This window comes from Tachysurus vachellii, chromosome 8 (genome assembly GCF_030014155.1).
Source record: "Tachysurus vachellii isolate PV-2020 chromosome 8, HZAU_Pvac_v1, whole genome shotgun sequence".
NCBI classification, from domain to species: Eukaryota; Metazoa; Chordata; class Actinopteri; order Siluriformes; family Bagridae; genus Tachysurus; species Tachysurus vachellii.
Genome location: NC_083467.1, coordinates 2,596,253 through 2,602,252, shown reverse-complemented (window position 1 = coordinate 2,602,252; position 6,000 = coordinate 2,596,253).

Below are 6,000 nucleotides of genomic sequence, written 5' to 3'. Positions count from 1 at the left end.
AAAACCAGACAACGTTTGCTATATTAGTGTCAGTTACTGATAGCATTGAATGGTCTAAAATCAATTTAAATGATTATTAATTCAGCGAAACGTTACACATGTGCATGCAATAAACTTCCCTACACGTCCACCTGATGATGCGTCTTATGCTCCATTTACATTTCTACCGATCACCTTCACTAACACACGCTCCTCATCCTTAATAATCACGTTGCATTAGACACCCCGTCGTTCATGAGCGGCTCAGATGTTGAATGAAGGTTTCTATGGAAACAAAACACTACAGCAGCATCTATTAAAAGAAAATGACTTAAACGTCTCATGTATTTGAGTCAGAGCTCGGCGGATACCTAGAAGAGTTGAATCGTTTGTGAATGATGTGTGTATACGAAGCCGTTACGTATATTACGTGTACTGCTGATTGTCACAAACACGGATGCTTTGAGAGCTGGTGAAAGAATGTGAAAAGAAAGTGGCTTTGATCAGAAGAAGACTGAGAACAATCCAAGGTACAGGGCGAATGAGGTGCAACTAGTGAACTGACACTAGTGAACTGAAGGTATACGTCACACGGATGGAACTGAAACAGCGGTGCTTTAAACAGAACACACTGATTAAACAAAGATGAACAGAATCAGAAGGATGGTGACTGGGAACGAGGGATCTCCCGGAGTAGGAGTCTAGGCCGTGATGTTTGTTAGTCGTTTACATTCATAAATGTGACTCTGACGTAGCATCACAGAGCAATCGAGAAGCATCCAAACCGAACAGACAGGATGGACAGAATACAATCGATCTGTTAAGCTTTATATAAAGATAATATACAATATTTACTATTATCTATCAATAAAACAGCGTACGTATTACCTACAGATGCTGTTTAGGGATGTGTTGCATACGGTTGCATCACGGTCTTGAGCCATGTGTTTCACATCTCTGTCATGTTGTTGCACGTGTTTACGTTACTGTGAGACGAGATCGAGTACTGAACGCGCCTGGAGTGATTTTTAAGCTTTTGTCTTTCTAAGTTGATTTGTTGTGTTGTTAAAACTTTAACCGGTTGTTTTGTTCAGAGTAAACAAACACTGGTGGGGAAAAAAAAAAAGAGGCATTTTAACATATTGTACAGTGGCATCATGTTACGAGTACTGAACAGTGAATATGGTACAGAATCTGTATTAATGTTTTTTATTTCAGGGTATGTGCATGACATACTTTTGTCTAATTGTCATCAGGTGTAATTTTGAGGACATGTGGACTGATAGAAATGAAAGAAAGAAAAAGAAAGAAAGAAAGAAAAAGAAAGAACATTTAAAAACACAAGTGAAGATACTCATCAGTGACATCTGGTGGACAAACGGGTAAATAGCAGCTATTGATACTGATCTAATTATCCTATATCTAATTATATTTTCCTTACACTGATTTAAAAACATGTACATTTATCCAATTAAATAAGAGCCATCAATTCTATGTAAATAATTATTAACATGATTTCCAACCCCGAGCAGCTCACATGTAGAAAGAAGGTTTCTATGGCAACGTTTCCATAAAAACACACCGCAGCACCGTCTATTAAAATACCAAGAAAAAATAGCCAAGAAGAATTAGCTAGTACTAATTAGGCTGTTATCTATTACTTTTTTATACTGATTTAAATCATTTGTTCCAAGAAAAAAAAGGCAGTATAAAGAAATCTGTTTAAAATATCATCCACATGATTTCTAACACTCTTGGGCTCAGGGTTACACACACACACACACACACACACACACACACACTATTTTAAATATCCCTGATTAATTATATCAGTTCTACATCACAAAAGGAAAAAAAAAATCCTAAGATTGAGACACTTGTAGTGAAAGCGTGTCCTTGTGTCTGAGGATTGATTTCTCTGGAAAAAAAATTAAAAAAATGGCAACCAAGAGACCTGAACAACAACAACTTTTTCTCCTTATACGTTCACCCTCACAGAGCGAGAAATGAGGTGTTAAACAAGAAAGAAAGGTGTTTTCAGTGGAGGATACAGGGTTACACAGCTGGCTTCTCTATTTATACAGTGACTCGAGGAAGTTAGAAGCTCAAACTGTTGATCAGAAGAAGGGAAGCTCAAGATGCAGCCAAATCCAAAAGTGTATATATATATGTATATATATATATATATATATATATATATATATATATATATATATATATATATATATATATATATATATATATATATATATGTGTGTGTAGGTTTGAGCTTTAATTCGTAATCCATCTGCTCAGTCGAACTGAAATTCAATCTGAAACCTTCATGTGATCATCTGATCCAGAGGTTACAGCTGTCAGAGATCGTCAAGCCCCGGACTATATAACACTGCTAACACTCACAGTCCAACTCCAGATTCCTTTCCATTGGTGCTGATGATATAAAATGATATCGTAAGAATGAACCTTAAATAAAATGTCTTTTATTTAGTCTTTTATACAGAAAGTGTCGTATTAGACATTTGTATATCGGTATAACGTTTATCTCTGATATAAGACGAGATGTAACACTGTTGGGTTTCTGTGTCTAGAGTATCCTGACTCGGGTTTTTAGCTGCTGGTGAGATTCCTGCTGGGCAAATAATTCACACCTTTCCACACTAACACAGGTACAAATCTAACACTGGATACAATGGCTTGAAGAAAGTGTCTGATTCACTCACACAAATAAATCCAATGAAAAGAATCATTCTTTTTTTTTTCAAAAGTATAAAAATGTGATATAATTACTGCGTACAGAGGATAGCGTGTTTAGTCGGACCGCAGGTTCGTGTGACTGTGGTGGATTTGACTCGTATCTCCTGACGGCACTTGTTGTGATAAATATCAACTGCAACTCTTTCTCAGCGTCACGACGACTCCACAACGACTCAAACGCAGTACACGGTGAGAGTTTAGAAACTGCTGCGTCTTTGTTTTCACGGAGACGTGGCTCAGAGACAGAGTACCTGGATGCCGCCATTCAGCTCGATGGACTCACCTCGTTTTGTGCTGACAGAAATGCAGCTCTGTGCTTTAAGGCTCGCGGTGATGGTGGTGGTGGTGGTGGTGGTGGTGTGTTTACATCAATGCGGAATAGTGCAAGAACTCTGGGCTTTTTTCTAGTTACTGCTCATCATTAGTGGAGTTTGTGACTGTTAGATGCAGGCCATTTTATTTACCACGGGAATTCACCATGGTTCTCATTGTCAGAGTTTACATCCCCCCCCAGCGCTAATGCTAAAGAGGCTCTATGTAAAATCTATGGGGCTATTAGCGATCTGCAGAATATTTACCCCGACGGACCACTCGTCACACTCTAAACCGGTTCTGAAGCAGGTGAGAACCTGGCCAGCAGGAGCCACCTCTGCTCTTCAGGACTGCTTTGAGTGCACTGAATGGAACATCTTCAAGGAGGCTACAACCAACGGCGACTCCATTAACTTGTCGGAGTACGCAGCATCAGTGACCAGCTACATCGGCAAGTGCAAGTGCACACGCCCAGACAATCCACAGCCACTTCCAGGACACCCGGCGCATGTGGTAGGGCACGAACTACAAGACAGCTTCACCTGCCTGTGATAGCGATGCCTCCCTCCCAGATGCTCTACGCTCAGTTCGAGGTGCAGAACAACGTAGCAGAAAGGAACACCATCCCTCCCCCGATGACCACGCACTCTTTCTATCCACGGCCGACCTGAAGAGAACACTATGAACTCTAAGCGGATGTTTTTACTGACATCTTCAACATTTCCCTGAGCAGCACCGTTGTTCCTACATGCCTCAAGACAACCACCGTCATCCCCGTCCCAAAGAAGTCTACAGTCTCCTACCTGAATGGTCATCGTCCTGTCGCACTCACACCTATCGATATGAAGTGCTTCGAGAAACTCGTCATGAGGAACACGAGGCACTGGATGCACAGATGTACTTTATGTATCTAGGACTAACTTACTTAAGTCCTTAAGCTCTGTCCTATATTCTATGTAACACCAGGATCCTGGAGAAACGTCGTCTCATTTCACTGTGTACTGCAACAGCTATATATGGTTGAAATGACAATATAAGCTACTTGACTCGACTCGACTCGACTCCTCGTCGTTATCCTGCCTTTAGGAACAAGCATCATGTTACATCATCAGTATATAGTGCATGAAAGCGTGTACTTCTTGTACACTGCTTGCACACAGCAAAGACACTTTGGGTTCTATTTTGTATTTTTTAGTCTTGATCTGTTTCCAAGAGTGTTGTTGAGCTGCCAGAGTAAAACGCTCATGAAAAGAGAGTTTAGGTTCCAAAATAGCTGTCGGAGCCAAAAAGCATTACGCAGCTGAAATATTCTCTCTTAAATAAAGCGATTACATTCAGATGTCGTTCACACTTTAACGCAGGATGATATTTTCCCTCAGCTCTCTTGTGTGACTCTGAGCACGATGCTTTATTCTATAGTGCTCATATTTACTGTTCACTTCAAATGTCATTCCCCTTTACTCAGAGATTCGCTTTTTTTTATGTATTGTATTGTGCTCATTTTTATAAGATTCACGTAAATGTTTGCATCTACTTTTACTAAGGCTCAGGGTTGTTGATCAGAAGGTCAGGCACGGTGGCTTAGTGTTTAGCACGTTCGCCTCACACCTGAAGGGGTTGGGGGTTCGATTCTCGCCTCCGCCTTGTGTGTGTGGAGTTTGCATGTTCTCCCCGTGCCTCGGGGGTTTCCTCCGGGTACTCCAGTTTCCTCCCCCGGTCCAAAGACATGCATGGTAGGTTGATTGGCATCTCTGGAAAATTGTCCATAGTGTGTGATTGCGTGAGTGAATGAGAGTGTGTGTGTGTGTCCTGTGATGGGTTGGCACTCCGTCCTGGGTGTATCCTGCCTTGATGCCCGATGATGTCTGAGATAGGCACAGGCTCCCTGTGACCCGAGGTAGTTCGGATAAGCAGTAGCAAAACTGCCACTGTTGGGGCCCTCGAGAAAGGCCCTTAACCTTCTCCGCTCCAGGGCCACTGTATCGTAGCTGACTCTGTGCTCCAACCCCAACTTCCTTAGTGGGGACATGAAGAAAAGAATCCTGCTGTAATGTGTGTATATACGACAATAATAGATGCATCCTTACTTAGATGTCCCTCGGGATCAATAAATTGTTTCTTTCACCCAAACTAGAGAAATACGTCATTGCTATGAAACAAATTTTCGTTTTGTTTTATTAATCTAAGATAGTCAGGTTTGAATAAATGACTAAACCAACTAGTAACCCATTCAATAAAGAAAGTAGGAATTTCCCATTTCCCAGAATCCAGTCAAAATAATTTCCTTGTTGGCTTGCACAAGAAAATAACACAATTGTTTTAACAATTTATAAGCCCAGTTTCAGTCTTTATCAGATCGGTCCCGTTGTGCACGGTTACTATAGCAACCGTGAGGTATTAGAACGAGCGCATGAACGTATATAAACCCGTGGATTGGTTACAGGTAACGAGTCGACACCTTCTGACCAATCAGAATCCAGGACTCTGCGGTCATTTTCGAAAGTGACTGAGATTTCTATTATTGAACAGTTGATCACTTCAACACAACAGACTTCAAGTTAAAGCTGTAACGAGTTCCTTGTTACGTTCCTGGTTACGTCGTTTTACGCTAACGTGAGGTTTTTTTTTTCCATTTATATTTTCATTTGATTATTTCGTTATAGAAAAGAAATAATTTAATAATCTCTATCTGGTAGATTACAGAAGGTCTTTAGCGCCCACAGCAGTAACGCTGTATAATACGTCCCTCACGTTCACAGTCACTTTTGAAACACACTCCTTCCATTCCATTGCAACCTGAAGGACAGTTCATACATAATATATCTGTATATATGTTGGGTTACATTTTGTCTATTTGTAAATGAATATATAATATGTGTAGTTTTTGTATCTACTGTGTTCACTTTCTCCTTTGTGTTATATCGCTGTGTTCAGCTGCTCATGCAAACCGATTTC